Source organism: Callorhinus ursinus, unplaced genomic scaffold, assembly GCF_003265705.2.
Source record: "Callorhinus ursinus isolate GAN/ISIS: 27379988/994484 unplaced genomic scaffold, GSC_fseal_2.0 scaffold6, whole genome shotgun sequence".
Taxonomy (NCBI): domain Eukaryota; kingdom Metazoa; phylum Chordata; class Mammalia; order Carnivora; family Otariidae; genus Callorhinus; species Callorhinus ursinus.
Window position 1 is genome coordinate 53832892 of NW_027397068.1, and position 23154 is coordinate 53856045.

The 23154-nt window shown below is 40.9% G+C and overlaps 1 long non-coding RNA gene across 4 annotated transcripts in view; it reads right to left on the reverse strand.

The window, feature by feature from the left end:
* Nucleotides 1–3312: 3312 nt before the first annotated feature.
* The window catches only part of LOC112815316 (uncharacterized), a 35808-nt gene continuing 15966 nt past the window's right edge, over nucleotides 3313–23154 (reverse strand). For 3 of the 4 annotated variants that reach the window (XR_003205953.2, XR_012378439.1, XR_012378438.1), the window contains 5 exons: nucleotides 22049–22284; nucleotides 20659–20792; nucleotides 16709–16817; nucleotides 3984–4119; nucleotides 3313–3422 (listed from right to left, as the gene is read on the reverse strand). This is a non-coding gene — a long non-coding RNA (uncharacterized lncRNA). Of the gene's footprint in view, nucleotides 3423–3983; nucleotides 4120–15728; nucleotides 15981–16708; nucleotides 16818–20658; nucleotides 20793–22048; nucleotides 22285–23154 lie in introns of those variants that run through there. The other variant, XR_012378440.1, reaches the window with a different exon arrangement.

The window sequence follows — 23154 nt, forward strand, 5'->3', positions numbered from 1 at the left end:
CCAAGGATTAGGAGATAGTATCTACAGTCAACATAGAGAATAGCTCTATACTCTCTTCCAATACCTTCTCACTAAAGGATGAAAACCATAGTCTGGAGTTACTCTATTTTCTTTGTTTTGACTCCATATCTTTTTCCTAATCCTTTTCTGTGGCCCACATGGTTTAGAAGCCACATTGTTCTAAAAATATACAGTCATTTATTTACATACTCTTTATTTACATTTACACTAAATGCAGATACTTTTATTGTCTTGGTCTCAAATTTATAAATGTTCAACTTAAAGTAAGTGTCTTCGTCAACTACATTTCTATAAGTATTGATGATCCTATTTCTATGTAAGAGAGACAGTGTGTGAACTTTAAGGAGGCAATTGGGAGGGATACAAGCATTGTGGAGTTAAGATCAGATTCCTCTGTATCAAATTTCTGCTCAGGGGCACCTTGGTGGCTCACTCAGTTAAGCATCTGCCTTTGGCTCAGGTCACGATCCCAGGGTCCTGAGATCGAGCCCCGCATCGGGCTCCCTGCTCAGTGGGGAGTCTGCTTCTCCCTCTCCCTCTCCCTCTGTGCTCTCTCTCTCTCAAATAAATAAATAAAATATTTTTAAAAAAGAAAAATATTAAAAAAATCTCTGCTCAATGTTTTACTAATTGCCTGCTCTTAAACAAGTTACTTTACCTCTCCGAGCTAGGTATTTTTCAGTCTTAAGTAGGAAGCTAGGAATATCTCCTTGCACAGTTATCACCAGGATTAAATGATCGGCTGCACAACATGTGTCTAGCACAGTGCTAGTTATGGAGCAGGTGCTCAGGAAATGGTCATTCTTTTTGCTTGACTTATGGACATACTTTATAAAATTCCTTCATCTAGAAATGTTGTCCCTTTCCCCTGCTCTGTATTATGAAAAGTTGAAGACAGCCCTGGCTTTTTTGACTACTCAAGCACTGCTTTAAAATGGGTCATTGCCTAAAGAACTCTTGTCCAGAGTGCAGAAATCATTTGCTCTGTGAAACTAAACCTTCCCATCTCTCACAGCTCCTTTCCCAGTAGTTATAAGAGAGCTGTCTGTTGCCATCAAATTGTTTCATACCAACCGTGTATGAGCTAAATGTGCTCAGGCAAGACAATATTTACTTACCAATTTAACTCATCTCTAAATCTAAAAAGAATTTCAGGCAGCTTATAAATAGATATCCAGTATAGTAAGGTAAAGCTAGAAGACAAAATTAGAAAACGAAACAAATGGAAAACAAAGAATGGGGCATAAACCAAGCCAGGAATGAAATGAGTGCTAGAGCGCACACACCAGAGTTACCGAGGCCTCCCTCTGCCTTTGGACTAAACAGTGTGCGCCATTTTGCGGGGGCCTCTCTCCTTGGCTTCTAGATGGCCACCTTCTTGTTCTCATGATGTTCTCCCTGCACATGTGCGTACAGATTTCCCTTTCATATAAGGATGCCAGTCATCCAATAATGGGGTTAAAGACCTCACTTTAAGATCATTGCCTCTATGAAGACCCTGTCTCCAAAGAAGTTCACATTCTGAGGTACTGGGGGGTTAGGACTTCAATATGTATATTTTAGGAGGACACAATTTAGCCCATAACGCATTGCGTCTGATAGAACAAACTCAGAGGATGTTACTTTGTTTTATTTTGTGTTATATGAAGTATTTTTTTTCTTTTTTTTCAGATTTTTCTGAATCTTGCTTCAGGTTTTCATAGGGTCATAGGATGATCATTTAAACATCCATGACTGCATAAAGGGCTAGAGAGACCCTACTCACATGGGCTTAGGGATCCCTAGGATTCCGCTAAAAGGCCATTTGCTGCCTTTTGGATGAAATCTGCTCTGGCTGGTAATGGAGGCTTTGTCAGATCTCTTATCCTGTGTCTCTTTCCTCCTCCTCTACCTAAGTCAAACTTTCTTCCACAATGTTCCATAGCACTCTCTGGAGTTCACGACTGTGTCTGCCTTCTAGTAGTTTCCTAGCAGGTTTGCTGAGTGCAGTAATGTATCAAAATATCTATAGAATTTGGATGAATGTCTTTTCACAGCACTGAGAGACATGTAAGAATTCAAGAAATCTGTCTCCAAACCCAAAAGACCAAGAAAAGTTTTTGCCTTTTTAGATTTTCTCAGCAAAAATAATAAGACCATAATCGAATCTTGGTGGCAGTAATGCCTCAACATTTGCAAGAGCAAGAAGGTGTGAGAATCACAATTTTAGAGTCAGAAGGCCTTAAATATAATCTCCTCTCTCATTTTCAGGAGAGAGAATAGAAGCCCAGAAAGGAAGTCTCCTGGGTCCCCATCCAGCCATCTTTCTATTAGGCTTTCTTATCATTATCCGACCCAAATATAACTGCTTCAAACATCGCCTATGGATGGGACATGAGAACCCAGCCCAGGTGCCCTTTATCTGAACCCCTGGAGGCCACGTGTGTTTCTGAATTCAAAAAACGTTTGCATGTCAGAAAGGCGATTCAGTGCGTATACCGTATAACCCATGACATTCCTAGTGGGGTTGGGGCAGCTTCTAATCAAACACATTATAAACATCTTTGCAGCAGAATGTGTGAATGTTCACATTACGTGCAATAAAAAAGGATCATACGTATCTGCGTGGCATTTTATGGGTCCTAGTTTGCCCCTCAGATGAATTATGAAAAACTTACAGTTTTCGAAGTTTTCAGTTCTTTCTGGATTTCAGGATTGGGGATAAAAGGTGATTGCTCACCTTCCTCTAGAAGAGAGATTCTCACAACCTTCCTCTGGTTGTGCAGAGGAACCACATCAGGTATCCCACCCAGAAGCACTGAATCAGACTCTTGGGGCTGTGGCCTGGGAATTGGAATTTTTGACAAACAACCCAGATGATACTGAAGCAGATGGCTAAAGAAACACAATTCAAGAAATACTGCCTAGAGCGCAGTGTTAGAGCAGGAGAAACAGGTGGGAACCTCAACTGGGCTCTTTTTATCACTTGCCTCTCCCAACATCTCCCTCTGACATCAGTTTGACCCTGCAAGCAAGCTTCACAGAATTTTTCCATGACATTTTGATGGGAAGTGGTGCCCAAAGGGCATGCATATGCAAATAATAGAAGGGACAAGAGAAAAAAAACAAAGCCAAATGAAGAGGAGAAAATTGCTATTCTAAGAATGTTCAGGGTATGGTCTAGTCATCAGACTATGTTGCATGTATTCATTCATTAGTTACTGAGCTAATAGGAATTAGACATTGGTACAGGTACTTGCACAACCACAGAAGAATTCTATACCAAATGACATTATTCTTCTTATATTTTTTTGCAGTTCTCCTTCTCCCTCCCCACGGGTCTTCTTGTTACTGATTTTTTTGGGGGGATGGGCATGGGTCATTGAAGCATATTGAGCCCCTCCAGGCTGTAGCTCCATCTGCTGGAATATAAAGATATTAACCAGTGTCTCTCACTATTCTTTAATATCAATTCCTTGCGCATGTGTTATATCATAATTCATTATTTGACCATGTCACTTGTGCTAATGGAAGTTATTTGTTTGTTAGCTGTAGGTCAGCATATGAGAGAATTACCTATGAACGCCATCGGAAAGCATTAGACTAATCTACATGGTTGAGAAGGCTTTAGTGTTAAATAGGTTAACACCCAGGGAAATATCCCTAATATAGCCTGCACTTGCTGGAGATGAAGAACTGACCTTCCTTGCAAGAGTCTTACTCTGAGCCTGAGCTCCTGAGAAAAGCCCCCAGGTGTGGCTATCACCACCTCTCGGTCTTGGCAATAGGTAATGAGCTAGGCATGGGAGCATAGAATAGTATCGAGAGTTCGTTAGTGGACCTTCTGGGTTTACCATCTGTCTGCAGAGCCTGGAGTTGTTCTGCTGATCACTTCTCTCCCCTCTCCTTCACCTCCTCTATCACCATTCATTTTCTCTGCAACACCCACTCTCTCCCTAAATTCCCACTTTTGTTTTACTCACCAAAGCTGATGTTCTCACTCCTCCTCTTCTGAAGGTCTTCTCCTCTAGGTTTGTGTCTTTGTCCCAGCTTACATAGGAAGATCTGATGGTCTCTGCAGACGTTTCTATGTTGGTGTCTCCACCTGGAGCAGGATCTCTGCGAGTAAATGTTTATCTCAGCGGGAGGGAGTGGAGGGGAGAAGGCAATGTTTATGTTTAGTCCTATCAGCAGCTCACATGTGGCAACCTAACAGATGCTCTTCCTAGACTGTTTGGCTTCTTTGGAAAGGAAGGATTTGAAAAAGTGGAGGAGAGGAAAGAAGGTAAGGAGGAAGAATTAATATTTGTGGAGGTGGGAATGGATATGGCCCAGGGGAGGACCCGTGAGAGAACTGGAATAGAAAGACCTGCCTTCCCAGTGTCAGCTCCACAGAAGCAGGGACCTCATCTATTCGGTTCTCTGGAGTCCCTGCAGGAGCTTGCACAGGGCCTGACACACAGCAAATGCCCAATATTTGTTGAATGAATGTTATTGGGGTGGTGGTTCCTGCTACCTAGAGGAATACCTACATGTATCTAGAAGTTTGTAAATTGTAGAGTGCTTCTCAGTCAACAAATATAGGAACATCTGTTGCTCCAGAAAAGGGATGGGGAAGTAGGGATGAGTCAGTCAACATTGGCCTTGAGTGCCAGACTCAGTGTTCTGAAGTGGAAGAAACTGTTGCAATAATCCAAACTGCAGGGAGGGGGATTTTCATATACCAGAGCCCGTGGGACCCTGCACGAGTCCTCACCAGTGATCATCACTCAGCTCCTTACTAACTGGTTGACTTGGGACAGGTTTCTTTTCTCACATCTCTGGATTCTTCTCCTCTGCTTGACATATAAATTATAAATGTTAGGGGTCCTCAGTGCTTATGAGCTGCCTTTTCTTTAAGTATATTTTCTCCTCCAGGCCAATGGCTCTCAACACCACGTATATGCAGATAACCCCCATTTTCTCACCCAGGTACATGTATCAAATGTCTAACTGACCTCTTCCTGTGGAGGCCTGCTTATCTTTTTTTTTTTTAAACATGGACAAAATGTAACTCTTAAATTCATGTCTCATTTCTTTTTCTCAAAGCTTGCTTCTATTCCAGTCCTCCCAACTCAGTTACTGGCCCTGCCATTCACCCAGGTGCTTCAGCTAGAAATTGATCTTTGGATCCTCCCTTTTCCTCACTTTGCTCCACGTCCACCAGCAGGTCACAAAGACTCTACCTCACAAATAGGCCCCTCATCCATGTACTTTTCTCCCTCTCCACTCACTCCCAAGCCCAAGTCCCTACCAGCTCCTGCCTTGATTGTTGCCGTTGCTGCCCTTCTGGTCTTCCAGGCTCCTTCTTGACCTCCTACGAGCTGTTCACCACACTGACAGAGAGCTATTTTATTTTATTTTATTTTAAGATTTATTTATTTATTTGAGAGAGAGAGCGTGCACGCGCTTGCATGAGTGGGGGAGGGGCAGAAGGAGAGGGAGAGAGAGAACCCTCAAGAAGACTCCCTGCAGAGCATGGAACCCAATGTGGGGCTCAATCCCAGGACCCCGAAATCATGACCCCAGCTGAAATCAAGAGTCAGATACTTAACCAACTGAGCTACCCAGGCGCCCCACGCCCAGAGAGCTATTTTAAATTTTAACTCAGACCAGTCTTTTCACTGCTCTAAGTCTATTCAGTCTTCTCCTTGCATTGCAATAAACCCCAAACTCCTTGCCATGGTGCACAGGAATCTCCTCCTCTGGGGCTCTCCCACGCCATTTCCCTCAACTCCCCCAGCGCCACTTTGCCCGGGCCCTGCTTGTCTTTCAGTCTCTCAAACATGCCAGCCCCCACTTGTCTTAAGGACTGTGCACTCCCCCTCAGGCCTTTCCTGGGTGAATCCTTTCTTAGCACTATGTCTTAGGTTAAAGAAAAGCCTTCTTTATTTATTCTATCCAGAGTAGGTCAATCCACTTGTAATTCCGTCTCACAAGACTACTGTTTACTTCACAGGACTCTTCCCAGTCTGTACTTATTTTATTTGTTGATTTGGTTATCCCCAACTAGGAGATAAGTTCCTTAAGATCAAAGACGCTGTCTTATGCACCGATGCATCTCAAACTCTTAGAAAAATACCTGGTATAGACTAAACATTCAGTAAACATTTGTAGAATCAATGCATGAGCCTCTATAGGCTTCGTTTTCTTATTCTGGGACCTAATGATAATACAATCTGCCTCACAGAGTTATTAGGGTTAAGTGAGAAAATACTAAGAGATCAATAAGTGTTAGCTATTATCATTATTACTAATGCTATTTTTCCATATTACTACTAGTAGTAGTTATAGCAGTAGTAGTAATACTAGTAATGTACCATTTTTCTCTTCAGCAAAACTTACGAGGTAGTCAAAATTAACTACAATTTAAAGATAAGGAAATGCAGATCAGAAATTGTAAATAGCCTCCTTCAGATCACTTAGCTAGTACAAAATAGAGCTTGAATTTTAAGAGGGAAGAATTGGAAATAACTACAGGTCTCAAGCCTGAGTGATTGGAGGAAAGGTATTTCCGACAACAAAAATAAGTTTTGGACAGCAGTGGCTCCAAGGGAAAGATGTATTATGCTGAGCAGAGAGCTGGATACCCAAAGTTTGATGCCTAGTAAACTATTGGAGATATAGAACTTTTATTCAGAAGAGAGGACAGGAGTTTGAGATTGGAGCATTAAAAGATATAACCTCACCATTGTGATCACAGTAGAATATCTGCAAAGCTGTTCAGGTGGAGTCTATTAGTAGAAACACACACACACACACACACACACACACACACACACACACACACCTTGAGACTAAAGGATGGTACATGCTCCTCAGATGGGTCTCTTACTCTCTCTCTCTCTCTAATCCACCCACCCTCCTATCTACCCTGCCCTCACTGGGATCCCCTGTGGTATTTCTGTTTCCAGACCCTTCTTCACAGCATCCCGTATCCATTCTAGAGGCTCCTAATGAGGTCATCAAGAATTAACTTTAGGACTCTAAAGTAAGTGTTTACCATCCACTGTAGGATCTTACTCAGATGGAGTGAATTTTTACCTAATGGAACAGCAAGGCAAAATATGACAATAAAAACTCTTTCTTATATTAAAGTTTCTAAAAATAGCTAAAATTTATATAGCACTTAAATGCCAGGGACTATTCTAAGCACTTTATACGTGTTAAATAATTTATTCCTTATGAAATAGATGCTATCATTTTCTTTATTTTATTGTGGATATTGAGACACAGAGTGGCTAAGTAAAGTATCTAATGTCACAAAGCTACTTATGAGAGCTGGGGTTCTAACCCACACAGAAGGGTTTTAGCGTTGTTGTTCTAAAACCATCAGGCTACATCTTATCATGTGGGCTCTATCTCTCTACTCCACCTTTCCAAGGATGTGTTTCCCATCAGAGGTGAGGGGGAGAAAGAAAAGAGGTAGAGAGAAATCTCTCCTGCCATAGAAATAGAAATGTCATACCTAAGTCCCTGAAAAGAGAGGGCAAAAATAGATACAGGAAACCAGGTAGTTGAGGAAAGAGCCTGAACGCGTTTATATTAGGGAATAAGGGGGGGAAAAAGGCTGAAATAAAGAATCTGGATTATGTAGTTCCCTAGAAATCAAGCACTTCAAGGAGGCAGTAGTCAAGAATATCAGAAGTCACTTAAATTGGGGCAAGAAAATTAGGTCCATTTCAAAGAATGTTCTAACAGAGTAGGGAATTTAGAAGTCAGATTACTAGCAAAGTGGGTGATAAGTGTAAGTGGAAGGTACTTCAGTCTCTTCCACACTTTTGATAGGAAACAGAAGTAGGCAAGTAGTATGGTTGCTAGAGAAGACAGCAAGGGAAAGGGAGATATTTGCTCATCAGGAGGCCTAAAAATACTGAAAGGTAAAATGCATGAAACAAAAGGAGGGGGAAGAGAATGAAGATGTGGAAGAGGGACAGAAAAACAATTGTACAGACGCCCTTCAAAGTTGAGCTGAGAAATCTAGAGAAGTGGTTCTTAAACTTGGACCTATAATGGAATCACCTGGGAGCTTTAAAAACAAGTTTCTGATTCAACTGGCTGGGAGTGCTGGGCCTTCAAAGTATGCAATACTCCCTGATTGATTCTAACATGCAACCAGGTTTTAGAATCGCTGATCTAGGACACAGAGAGATTATCTCTTCTTTGAATGTGAAAATAAGAACAAAGAAAACGATGTAAAGATAGGTTGTTGAATGGAAGGTAAGTTTAATTGATGAAGTTCACACATATTGGCTTGGATCATCTTGGTGAAAAGAAAAAGAAAAAGAATTGTTTAGATAGGTGGTTTGATGATCTGTGGAGAGAGAAGAAGGGATTTTAAAGACTGAGATCCTTCAAATCGCCACTATGAGGATAACACTGAGGAGGCCCCCCTCAGCAGAGAAGTAAGAGGCATCGTAAAGAGGTAATGACATTGCAGCACCCGAATCTTCATTGAGCCAGGACCTCACACTGATTGGTCCTCTTATAGCAGTGCTTCATACCCTGATGGAGATGTAGGGAAAGCATGGAGGGTGACCCATGGCTGGGTTGGGCTCAGGAAGGTCAAAGAGAGAGGAGTCAGTTGACATGGAGTCTGGTATCATGCTATGGTTGGCTAGAGAACAAGTTAAGTAGATTTGGAGAGTGGGAAAGAAGGCCAGTGAGGAGATTGTAGTTTGAGAAAGAACATTCACAACTGAGATCCCAAATAGGAAATAATCCTTTGAGATCTATAGCTCTTAGGGCACATAAAAATATTTAACATTCAAGCCCATGTTTTCTCTAAAGTTCAATGGAGTTTTATGAAATGAACAGCAAACACAAATTCTCAGATCAATCACCAGACATAGCTCTACCAACAACCAGCTATTAGATTTTGGGCAAGTTCCTCTGTGGATCTCCAGGGCTCAGTGTCCTCATTTATCCTAGGAAGGGGCATGCCTGGATAACTTCTCAGGACTTGTGTACTTGACCTACTGGTCGGCTGCATACATCATCAATCTATAAAAATATTCTTCCTTAGGATGTGTTCCTTTCTGTTATTTCCCCCCAAATATTTTTTGATATCTTCTCTTGTCTCCATGTTCCCATCCCCCAAACGGCTGTAGCAATCTTGATATTAGAAATAGGCATTTTGAGGGGAAAAAACCTCAAGATTTCCATTTGTTTTCTAGCATTAAACTAGCAAAAGAGTTTACCGGCAATCCGCTTAAAGAGATGGAGACTTATTAAAACCAAAAACAAGTCACTCATGGGAAAGCTTTTGTGCACTTGAGCATAACTCTTCATTTGTGTCAGCCAAAAGTTGTACTGACTTATACTGTCAGGCATCTTAACCAAATTAAAGTATCACATTATCATTACAAGTTTCACAATTTGTATCCTAGAGTTTTCTTCTTCTTTTTTCTTTTACCGAAAAGTTGAGTTTAAGGTAAAATTTCAACCTGTAAAGTGAGGGGGCTCATCTAGCACACTGTCAGCTGACTTGCTTGTTTCATTTTATATGAAACTAACTTTTGCTCTTGATTCTCCCTCCTCTCCTCTCCTCTCACCTACTTCCTGAAAATGTCATTCAGGTCAATGTTCTCAGATGCAAACCAGGTGCTGCAGCACTGGGAACGGTATTACACGGTAGCTGTAATGTTTAGATACAGGCTTACCAGTAGAGTCTAATGACAGAATCTTCAATATAATGCAGACTCTATAGAAATTTTGAATTTCTTAGTTACCAGTGAGTTTGGTTAGAAAAGTAGAAATTATGTGTGTGTGTGTGTGTGTGTGTGTGTGTGTATCCATCCCACCAATTTGCAAATGAAGTCTACTGAAATACAAAGGAAACCTTATTAAAAAGTTATTCTATTACTAGCAATAGCAATAATGATTGATACTATTCAGTACACTTCCACATATGCTTAGTATGAGTTCTTCATAGTAATCTGTAGAATTGTGCAGAAGGTGGTTGGGGGTTCTTGGTGAAGTGCTTGGTGAAGATGGCCGGTTTTCTTGTAGAGAGGAGAGAGTGAGGGAGAAAGGTCTAGCTGTCTTTGTGTTCTTACAAGGACACTAATCCCATCATGGGGCTGCACACTCAGGACCTGATTTCCTTCCAGTGGCTTCACCTCCAAACACCATCACATTTGGGCTTCAACATATGAACTTGAGGGGAACATAACATTCAGTTCATAGCATGTACCATCTACTCCCTCACATGTCCACCCAGAAGCCTGTTTGCCCATGCTGAAGGAGGAGATTGCTTCCTGCTTGCCCAGCAACTATGAACCAACTCTGGTCCTGGCAAATGACCATCCTTTCTGACATCCCGTGGGCTATAAACGCACCTTCTCTAGCAAGATCTAAACCTCAGCCTGAGGAAAGGAACGCCTCTTTCCAAGCTATCCATCCATGGGTACTCTTCCTCAGCCCTAGGACACCCTTTAAAGTTCTCTTCACATCTTTATATTTACTCTTCTACCATAGTTTAATAATTCTTTATATTAAACTTCCCCTGTTTTATATTACTGTTGGTTTCCGTCTCTTGATTAAACTGAGATTAATATAAGTTCATTTGGAAAAGTAACAACACATGTGTTAGAGATATTCAACCTACAGGCAATGTTTAGAATATAAAAGGATTCTTAAATCTCTTGCAACTGCTACCAGCAATCTTCTGGATGTCCACAGTCACCAGGTTAGGAAATGCTGGGCTACAACTGGCAGGAACCAAAGCACAAAGCCTAACATGGAGATGGAGCTGTTTGGGAGAGGCAACCCATTTTCCAATCATGCATGTTCCACCTGTAAACTGAGTATTCTTGAGCAGTTCACCTAATATACCCCGCCTTATATCCTCACCCATCAAACAGACACTTAATAAATGTTGGTGTCAGCTCTACCCTTCTTTCCCCAGCCTTTCTCAGATCTTCACTATTGTGTTTGCTGTTGTCCCTCCTTCCTAACCTACAAGCTCCATCCCAGTCCAGCTTCTGAATTCATCTTGATTGAGAATAGACCTAATCTCCTTCTCTCCACCTCTTCAATCCAAGACAGACTTAATGTCTGTGATGTTCATAGATTCTGGATCAAGAGGAGATACGGCTGACCACCCAACATCAACACTCTTTCCTAACACTCAAAACTCCCTCAACTCCCAACCCGCAACATTCGTCTCATTCCCCATTAACAACCATTTCACAGGGGAGTTAGAGAAGGTTAACATGGCCCAGCTTTCAACACACAAATTCAAATATCCCAGTAGGACTTGTTTCTTCCATGCCTACAATTTTCATCCAACCAAGGGGCTTTTCCTTCCCCCCTCCAATTCCTAGCCCAGCTGGCTCTGGGTTTTCACATTCCAGGATTTTTCCCCAGACATCTAAATCTCTCTTCTACTTCTTACCAGAACAATTTATTTCCACCCAATCCAATATCCTCTTAACTCATTTGCTCACATCTAGACCCTCAGCAAAAGAGAGGACCCTTCAGATATTAACACCACCCATTAGAAGGCAGTGAGGAGTTATGAATGAGAACAAAACTCTTTCACAATCATATCTCTGACTGTGCTTTGGCATTCTACCATTTCCAATAACAATCCTTTCTTTGTGTTGTTCAGATTTTAGAAGCTACATAACCAGTATGTGTTACAGTAGCTTCATGGAAGTGACAAATGTCTGTACAAATTTTGTTGATTGAATTGGCTCTGAAGCTGACTCATTTTGCCTTTCAATGATTATAAATTACTTCAATGTAATATGTGGTTTGCCTCATGGTGCTTCTCAGTGTTTTAATTTTAAAGACAGCCAGTCTGAAGATAAAATGGAATAGAAGACTATATGTACACTAGCATCTAAAAGAATTAAATATGAAGGGGAAAAAAACTGAACAGAAAATTTGCAAATTTATTTGACGAAAATTTTCAAGTCCTTCTGAAGAACACAACAATAGACTTTGAAGGGGTTTAGAGTATACCACCCCAAAATATGACACTCCAACGAGGATGGTTTGGGGCTAAAAGCAATTGAAAAAATTGAAGAAAAAAGAGAATACATGAAACTTTTGTTTTCTGTCCTACCCCCTCTACCAGGAAGGGCAGGATGATTCTTTACAACCAAAAGTGACTCTAGACTTTCAGCCCAGAGAATGTACATAACAAACTTTACTAACTAGCCCATACCTTTCATTACTTTCCTCTGTACATTTACCTTCCCACAGTTTGCTACCCCTAAAAGACTAAACCTCTTCTTAACAAATTTATTGTTCTTTTGTTAGGATGCTATGTAAGTCCCAGTTTCAACCACCTCTTTGAGTTACTCATCACTGAGTTTTCTCTACCCTGAGCACAGCATGTGTTAATAAACTGTGTGCTTTTCTCTTCTTAATTTGTCTTTTGTCAGTCTAATTTGCAGGGCTTCAGCTGAAGAACTAAGGAAGGTAGAGGGGAAAGTTTTTTCTTCCCCTACATCTTAAATGAATACAAAGACATATCTTGGCCATTGTGGTTAGGGAGACTCAATAATGAAAAGGTGTCAATTCTCCTTAAGTTAACTTCTAAATATAGTATTATCCCAATAAAAACAAAGTTCATGTGGAAAATAAACAAATTTAAATAACTAGAAAAACTAAAAGAATAAAAAGAATATTAAGAAATTCAATCTACCAGATAATAAAACAGGTCACAGAGTCTTATTAGTTAAATGTCTTATGTTGGCACATGAATAGAAAGACCAGTGAAATAGAATAAAATCTTCAAAAATAGACACAAATCCATTCAGAAATTTGGTATATGATAAAGATGACGTCCATGTAAATAGAATAAAGATGGTTATTTAGATTAATGGGACAACTGATTTTCCATTTAAAGAAAACGTAAGATTGGATCTATGCCTCACATTTTATATCAGGAGAAGCCTTCAATTTTATCAGATATTAAAGGTAAAAAGAAAGAAATAACAATTATAGAAGAAAATATGGGTGAATTTCCTGCTAACCTTGGCATAGGAAAGGCCCTTCTATGACTGAAAATAAAGAAGCCAAAAAATTGAAGAAGGTAAGTTAAATAACATGATTTAAAAAAAAAAAAAACATTTGCCTGGCAAATGCAGATAAAGGATAAAATGATGAACTGGAAAGAAATGACAAATCGGATCAATGACAAATACTGTTCTCCTGAAGAGATAATGTACTCTTTAGGAGCCCCAGAAATTAAGAGGATTAAGAATAATCCCATAGAAAAACGAGCAAAACACATGAATAGACATCTCACAGAAAAAGAAATATTCCTGGTGAAATGGAATAGAAGTTAATATGATAAATACAAGTGAAAACGACATTACCATGAAGGGAGAAATGGTCCAGCCCCTTTGGAGGAAGTCTGGCAATACCCACCAAAATTTTGGTTTGGTGTTCCCTGGACCCAGCAATCCCACATCTGGACATCTTTCCTACAGCTACTTCTGCACACATATAAAAATGCACAAGGCCACTTATTGTGGCAGAGCTTGGATAGAATCCAAAAAAACTTTTGGCCCATTTACATAACTAATACTACACAGCTGTAAAAACATAATGAAAACCTTTTCTGTACTGATATAGAGGGATGTTCAGGCTATACTGTTCAAAAAAGAAAACAACACGCAAACCAGTATGTATTATATGCTACATTTTGTGTAATAAAATGAGGAGGGTAGGTAAGAATATATTTTATTCTTATCTATTTGCATATGCATAAGGAAATATTGGAAAGATAAACAAACCAACAAACCAAAATGACTACATAGAGTAGGGAGTGAGAGAGAATAGGACAGATGAGGACAGATGTGGAGTGAACTTCTTTGTGTGTACCTTTTATATAATTTTGGTCTTGGAATCGTGTAAATGTGTTACCCACTTGGAAAAAAAAATACTGTGTTCCTTGAAACAAAAGTTTGCTTTGCACTGCAAATAAGACAAATAGCAGGGCCTTGGACCCAAACAAGAAAGTTGTCAGTTTCCACACTTTTAACATGACTTTTTCAGCTCTTTTCTTCTTTGGAACATGACTTTTTAAGCGGTTTGGGTTTTTTGCTTAACGGCATGAGTCATGGTGGATTTTTACATTTAATCTCAAAGTGTTCCCCACACACACACTCATGCACTCACACTGTACCTCCACCAGTCACCTCCCCACCAACCATGTCCCCACTGCGTCAGTGACGGCTTTCACCAGCCAGCCTCCTCCAGAGCTCTGACCCAGCTGTGTTCACTGCTTCATCAGACTTGTGTTCAGTTTGGACAAGGCTGAGTCCAAAACATTAAAAGCCATCACTCTCATATGTGTTCAGGATACAATAAAAAGGAAAATAAAGTAAAGCTTTGACAATGACTTGGGATAAGATTGTAAAGTGAGGGTTGTCATTGATCCTCTTCTATTTCCTATTCTTTTTTAATTTTATTTTATTGTTATGTTAATCACCATACATTGCATCATTAGTTTTTGATGTAGTGTTCCATGGTTCATTGTTTGCATATAACACCCGGTGCTCCATGCAGAACGTGCCCTCTTTAATACCCATCACGAGGCTGACCCATTCCCCCCACCCCCCTCCCCTCTAGAACCCTCAGTTTGTTTCTCAGAGTCCATAGTCTCTCATGGTTCGTCTCTCCCTCTGATTTCTCCCCCTTCATTTTTCCCTTCTTACTATCTTTTTTTTTTAAACATATAATGTATTATTTGTTTCAGAGGTACAGGTCTGTGATTCATCAGTCTTACACAATTCACAGCGCTCACTATAGCACATACCCTCCCCAGTGTCTCTTCTAAGGACCACCTGCCACACTGTGATGTCTTCTCTGGTAGGGTGCTCAGCCCCCGCTTGCTGCCCACCACCTTTCTGTAACCCACCATTAATAAGAAGAGCACCAAAGTGGTGGGCTCAATGCAAGGTAGCTGCTATTTATTATGGACCAATGTATTCTCTCTTTCCATTAATCCAGATACTGCTTTAGAAAGCTGGTAAATATTACTTTCCACTTTCTTTATGTAACTTGAACCTGAGGCCCAGAGAATTAAGTAAGTTCCCAAATTAATATTCCAAGTACAGTTGACCCTTGAACGATATGGGTCTGAACTACACAAGTCCACTTATATGCAGATTTTTTGGATAACTACAGTACATGTGTTCTCTTCCCTTTGGTTTTATTAACATTTCCTTTTCTCTAGCTTACTTTATTGTAAGAATACAGTATATAATACATATAACATACAAAATATGAGTTAATCAGCTGTTTATGTTATTGGTAAGGCTTCCATTCAAGAGAAGACTCTTAGTAGTTAGGTTTGGGGGGAGTCAAAAATAATAAATACACAGATTTTTGACCGTGCAGGTTGTCAGTGCCCTTAACCCCTGAGTTGGTCAAGGGTCAACTGTTCTCAACGTAGCGAAATCAGGATGGAATCTAAGTGTGCCTCATGCCTAAGCCAGCCTCTCTTGCCTGACCTGTATATACACCACCCCCATTTTCTCTTCATGAAGCAAGGAAGATTTCTCTCTCTTATCTATCTAATATTTTTAGGGGGCTATTATTGTGGAAATCAATCTGGGAAACCAAATATGCTCTAGTAAGAATGGCTAATAAATGTTTACTGATATCTGATCATAATAGTTAAGGTTACTGAGTACTTACTATAGACTAGACACTGAGCAAAATGCTTTGTGTATGCAATATTTTAGCCTTTCTGATATTTTTAGGAAGTACACATTATCGTCGCCTGCACTTTATAGAGAAAGACGTTTCGGCTTGGAGGGCTGGACATTTTCAGGTTGCAGTGAGGAAGTGGCACAGCCTGGATGGAGGCAGACATCACATCTTGAGTCTGGTGTGTGGCCATCATACAATCCTTGTCCCTCAATTGCAAATCCAAAGACACTTGTAACTGAAGAAAACGGTCTTGGAAAGCATGGCTTTGGCCACAAGAAATAAATCTATATTAGTGACCTAGTCTCCAAGGCATGAAACAGCCTTCTTAATACTTGTCTAAGCTTTCCACCCATGCATACCTTCTCTGTCCCTGGGCTAGCCTTGGTTCACCTGAAATCAGACCTAAGTTGAGTTCCTACAGTGGATCAAAATAAGACATTTTTCTCCTTAGGTTTCAAGGGATTCATGGTAGATGCCTCCAAAGAAATCATATCTGCTTCCAGACAAGTTGCATCCCCACAACATCTGGTCAGTCAGTACCTCCCAGGGCCAGCTTATCTTCTTTTTGAGCCCCAAACCACTTCTTCCAACTCTTTCTAAGTGTAGTTTCCTTTTGCTCAGACAGGGGTTGCACAAATAACCTCAGGCAAGCATTTTCTCAAGAATGTTCCAGGGAACTTTAAGTCTATAAGATGCTTTGCCCTTCCCCAAAGTATAAGTTAAATATTTTGGAAGAGGGTGCCTGAGTGGCTCAGATGGTTAAGCATCTGCTCACGTCATGATCCCAGAGTCCTGGGATTGTGTCCTGCATCAGGCTCCCTGCTCCTTGGGAGCCTGACTTCTCCCTCTGCCTCTCTCTCTCTGTCTCTCATGAATAAATAAATAAAATCTTAAAAAAAAAAAAGGTAAATAAATAAATATTTTGGGAGAGAACCTCCAATGGAATGGTACCACCCATACATTTTGTCTTACAGAATTAAACTATACTTACCTGACACACTAAAGAAGAGGAGGTGCTGGGGAGTCCTTTATGTCCTTTACTATTCTCCCCCATTTCAAACTAGACTTGGTCTCCACCCTCAGAGGAACAGAGATCACCACTAAAATGCAAAGAGAAAAAAAAAAAGCAGTAATTCTCTGTTGTAATTCCATAGGCTAGCTATATTGTTAAAGGTAGTCCTCTCCTTGTAAGCAACTACTGTTATTTGAAGGGTCATTTTGATTGTATGCTATTTTGGCCTTTTTTATGTCTCTTTAGAACAGGCCATTCTCCTGTTTCTGTAAATATGGTTTCATTGAAATACAGTCACACGCATTTGTTTACATGTCATCTGTGGCTGCTTTCAGGCTACAACTTAGAGTTGAGTAGTTGGAACATACACCATATTCACAAAGCCAAAAATATTTACTATCTGGCCCTTTACCAAAAAAAAAAAAAAAAAAAAAAAAAAAATTGGCCAATCCCTGCTTTAAAATATCACCCCCTACAAGACATGACTCCACTGTAGTAGTTAAGGGTTTTATGCTGGAGTCAAAGAAAGAATTTCATTTAGAATCCGGTGCCTCAGTTTTGCTGGCTGGGCTTGGAGCCATGCTTCTTTACCTCTTCTAAACCTCAGCTTCTTTGTCTATAGAACAATGCCTGTTAGAATAGCACTGGCTCATAGGGTTGTGAGGATTCAGAGAGTTATCTCATGGAAAGCGCACACACAGTACTCGAAAAGAAACAAGTCCTCAATAGGTACCAGTTATTATTATTATGATTATTGATATTATTATCGATATTTTGATTAAGATTTAGGGGCATGTTAGCATAATTAAGAGTCTAGGGAGAATTTTAGAAATAGGAAGTTTTACTTAGTTTATGCTATCATTTCCCAAATGTCTATGACCGGAGAATGCCTTCCCAGTACTCCCTGGGGGCCTTCCGTGGTACTGCCCTACCGTGAGTCACTGGTGGGGAGCCTGTCTTCCTCCAGGCCTTGCCGCTCTACCTCTCGTCTTTTCCCCTCACCTCCCTGTCGTCCGTTTCTCCTCATTCGTTTCCCTTCTGTGGTCCAGCTTTTCTTCTGAAGTGCTTAATGCTTCAATCCTCAATGTTTTCTCACCCTTCGTTTCCAACTCCCAGCTAACTGAAAGCCAGCCAATGTGGGAGATGAGGCAGTCCTTGCTAACATATTAGTGTGTGAGCATGATACCGCTTTGCATTCTAACAGGGCCTTCTGGACACATAATGCCTTACCCAAATTGATCATTCCACTCAATCTGAGAACTTAAGGCATCCGAATAGCCAGGTGAGAAAAAGAAGTTAGGGCACGGGGCTGTTCGGCACTCTTCTAATGCCCCGTGTACATCTGTCTATAAATAGACTAGTCTAAGAGAATTACTAAGGGAATATTTGGGCATTTGTTTGATTAAGGAAGGTAGGTAGGGAAGCAACTTGGGAAGAAAGCCCCAACCCCACACAAATGCTGACACCTGCCTCAGCCTGGCCACGGCCTCCCCCCACCTCTGCCTCATAGCATTTCAACAAATTCTGTATTTCTCTATGTCTGTGCACCTCTGCCAGACAGTTGCATCCTTTTTTTTAAAAAAAAAAAAAAGATTTTTATTTATTTATTTGTCAGAGAAAGAGAGCACAAGATGATGGAGTGGCAGGCAGAGTAGGCAGAGGGAGAAGCAGGCTCCCTCCTGAGCAAAGAACCCGATGCAGGACTTGATCCTGGGACCCTGGGATTATGACCTGAGCCAAAGGCAGTTGCTTAACCGACTGAGCCACCCAGGCATCCCGACTGTTGCATCCTTTATAGCAAGTATCATGTCCTGTACATCTTAGTTTCTCCACATAATAGAAATATCTGTGGTAGGAAGGGACGATGGAAGGGAGAGAGGAAGAAACTTTTTTACTAGCTTTGGGACTTTCTCCTCACTGAGTTCTTCTTTACTTAAAGCTTCCCTTGACTAGGTTTCACTTCATAGTTGGGCAAGAGGGTATTCAATGTGGGAGGACATCTGACACAGATGATATAAATAAGTGGCAATTTAAAGTTGTCAGGCTTGACTAGAAGCTGGCGAGAATGCATGCCCTAGAAGGGTCCCGAGATCTGGGAGGGAAACTGGCGGTTGCTTCCCTCTGTAGTCAACCGTTTGTGCTTTAACCATAAGGGCACCTGATCCAACCTGGCCTTCCCCCTGGGAATCTGAAACTTTGGTGGTAATCCCAGGTACTGGCCTTCCCTTGATGAGGAAATAAGACTCAGAAAGATTAAATGCCTGTTCAAGCTCCCACAGTTAGTAATGGGGTAGACCTCGTATCCAAATTCAAACCTGTTAGACTCCAAAGCCCCTTCTCTGTCTGCTACACACACTATCTCTTGAAAAAGATTATCTTAGCCACTGCCAAAAGCAATCAGGCTCTTTTTCCACTTCAAACCTGTGCTTAATAACACAGGCACTTCCTTCAATGTCTATGATAAGAAGACCAAAGCATGGGACGTGCTTATCTAATGAATTCAATGCTCTCTTATGATCTTGCCCAATTCTTATAACATGCACTGCTCTAGAATTACCAGAGAGAATGGACATTGCTGCCCATCCTGCATCAGAACACTCTCTGGGCTCATTTTTCCATGTCTGTGCACCTTTACTAGATGGATGACTCCTCTGAAAGAAAGATCATGTTCTATGTGCCTGGAGTTTCCAGGCGCAAAATCAGAGCCTGGACCATGTATTCCTTCCTTCTCTTCTGCAGGTGAGGAAGTAAATAAACTACTTATATTCACCTGTTAAAAATTCCTCGGATGTTATCTTGTTTGATGGGCCTGACCTGTTAAGAACACAATCTGAAAGAAGACCTACAACGTGAGAAAAGGAACAGGACACCATGCTAAGTAACCCATTGGATCAGTAAACCTTTATTAAATACCAGCTTAGTGCAGGAGACAGAGAGGAACAAGAAGACTATGCTCACACGTGAGCTGCTTGGGAGATGTGTAGAGAGGTAAAATAAGACTTATAGAATAACAAGATAAAATGATTTGGGGAAACAGAAGGGCACCAGGGTATAGAGCAGCAGTCTTCAAATTGGAGGGTGTGTGCCCAGGATGTAGCAAGACTTCTCAATGGTGTGTGGATGTAGATAGTTTGCAATAGATATTCAGATCCTCAACATCCATATTCCCTTCCTCCTAAAGTTGATCTGCTTGAGAACCTGCTTTTGGTAAAAGTATCATGTTATGTTTCTTTTCAAACATAGAAAATATCCTCATACTGTGATGAAAATTTGTGGAGACACTGAAGTGGGAATAGAAGACAAAGGAGAAAAAGGAATTACAGTGTATAAAACCCCCAATTGTTAAAGAAAAGCTTGTCCGTGTATTTTTTTCTCCCAAAGGATGAAAATGATGGCTGCCAAAAATATGGTACACCTACTTTCCACTGGATACATTTTAGAAATCAATATAACATTTTAATTGAAATCTACTGTTTACAATAATAAGAAATTACAACCTTTGGCACTATTTAAGCTTATTATGAAAAATTGCAGAATATCAAGCTGAAAATACACAGGGTGGCACATAGTTTTTTAAAATGATTTTAGGGGATCAAAGCAAAGATGTTTGAAGATCAGTGCTGGAAGAGGGTGGATATGTATGTTAATTGCCAGGATCGGGCCACTGAATGGGAAGGAGTACAGTAGGTAAGGTAGGCTAGAGCAGCCTGGGAAGGCTAGCGGTGGCCACCATGATGGAGTGTGGGAGAACTTTCCCAAGCGGACCAGCATGTGCCACGCCTCAGAGCAAAAGAGGGCCTGGAGCCTTTAGATATGACAGTCATGTAGCTTAAACACAGGCAAACGGTGGAAAAGGAGACTGGGAAGGATGGTAGAGATTCACAGAAGGAACAAACAATCTACCTTAGCAACCCATCTTATTCACCTACTTTGTCACGATTCTGGGCTCAGGGTCATGGTTGAAATGGACTTGAGTCTAGTGAACCTGGGATTACAGCCCAGCTCTGCTCCTATTGTCTGTGAGAAGTTGAACAAATGGTCCTCTAGGTCTTTGTTTCAGTGTCTGTAAAAAGAGGAGAATTCAGAGTACTTACTTACTTCACAAAGCTGTTCTAAAAATTAAATAAGAAAACCTACGTAAAGCATTTGGCACAGTGCCTGCTATATAATAAGCACCAAGAAATATTGGCTATTTATATTATTATTCCTAATACTTTAATCTGATCCTATCATCCCCTGCTTAAAATCCTTGAATTGTTACTTTTTGCCTTCAGTATAAAAAGCCAAACTCTCTCAAGTTGTCTGCACCTTCCCTTTCCCTATGTTTTAGTGGCAGCACCTACCCAGCCCTCTCCCCAGAACTGAAAGGAGAGAATAAAGTAATATCACCAGGAACAAGTTAAAGTGTCACAGATGATGCTGCACAAAAGAGCCTAGTGACTTCTTCCAAGTCAGGAAATCAGGGAATCTGTCCCTACACCCGGCTCTGTCCCCATCTCTCTGCTGTCTCTGCACCCGGCTCTGTCCCCCCATCTCTCTGCTGCCCCTGCACCCGGCTCTGTCCCCCCCAACCATCTCTCTGCTATTCCTGCACTGCACCCAGCCCATACCCCCACCATCTCTCTGCTGTGCCAGTCTCATGCTCTGTACAATTAGTGCCTGGGATGTCAAATATTTGATGAACTCATTTTGAAATGATGCACAAAAGAGGTAACATAATCCAATTCTGAAATGACAAGTCTTTATTGAGGGACAGTGAAATAGAGATGGGAAGTTAACAAATGATTTTTAAATATGTGGTTGGAATTGCCCTAATCAAAATATCTTTTCATTCTTTTTTACTGCTCTTTTTTTCCCCTATTTTGTTTTGTTTTATACTATTTGAGGGAGAATCTTTTCAGATGGGAGCAGGGCAGCCTTTATCATTAAACTTATCCAATTTTTCCATGCTACCTCCCCACTTTCCTCTATCCTTTGGCAGGGAGAAGGCTATTAGCTTTGTCTCACGGATGACTAGAAGGCCTGGAATCTAGCATTTGTAACATCCTGACTCTAATCACAGTTCTCTGTGTGTATGCTCAAGCACAGGGCTGTGTGTGTGTGTGTGTAAGGAGGGGTTTCAGGAGAAAGGTGGCAGAACTCATTATCCCTGCCCCAACAAACTTCATGTGTCACCCATGATGCTAAGACTATGACAATAAACATGGGGAGGCACAGGACATGTTTCAGCTACATCCTAGGAATCTAATCTAAGGAAATTAATATCTGATTAAATGAAACAGGTGAGGGAAAAAGAGATATCTAAGAAAATGTGCATACCTCTTGCTTTGGTGACTAAATGGATAACTATGCCATTCACTAAACACAGGAGTTATGGGCTCAGTGATTGAATTTATATATTTGAGGTCCTTCCAGAAGATAGTTCAATGGAGATGGTAAGAAGACAGTTGGATATATGAGTCTGAAGAACAGGTGTGAGATCAGGGCTCAGGGTGCAGAATCAGTTGTAATTAAAGCTGCTGGTTATTGGTGAGCTTGCCCAGGTAGAATAGATACTGTTGAGAAACGAAGAACAAAGACAACCTTATCAAGTTGCATCATTTAAAGATAAGAAACCACAAATGAATCAACAGGTTAGAATGAAAACCAGAGAGAATATTATCTGAATAACTAATAGAAGAATGGAAGTCACATGTGAAAGAGGTAGCAAACAGGACTCCTTCATTCATTGATTCATTCATTCATCAAACACTGGATGCCTAATATGTGCCAGAGATTGTTCTAGATGTTAGGGACAGAGGTAAAAATGAAACCAACATGTTCTCAGGGAACTCTGTTTATTGAGTCAGACAGAAAAGAAAACAGACACTTACAATACAAGATACAGAGGATAAATGTTCTGAGATGGCCTGGGTACCCCTGGGCTTTAGCGACAGTGCCTTCAGTGGAGTGACAAGGGCAATTATAAGCTTGTGCGGCTGTGACATTCAGGGAACTTGGTTCTCAGCAAATAAGAGAGCGGGAGTGATAACTAAGGATGAATATGGGTGGGGAGATGTGTTATTGTTGAAGATAGAAAGATAGAAATAACTTGAGTTTATTCAAGAAAGGGAGACGTAAGAGATCAGAAATAAGAAGGGATTCACTGATCTATAAGTTCTCTGGGGGGGGGGGGGCATGGAGTGAGGGAGGAGGCAGAGACGAGGTGGGGAGGAGATTAGAATCCGGAGTACAGGGGGACCAACTAGCCCTGTGGAGAAGGAGAGCCTGTCTTTCATAGAGAGAGCTGTCAGGAAGAGAATGGGTGGGTGGATAGATAGACAGGTAAACTTTGGATCCAGAATGATAGCTTCTTAAGTACTAGAAATGATCAATCAGCAGATAGAATTATTAATCACATCTTTCCTTCCACTCATACGACCAAA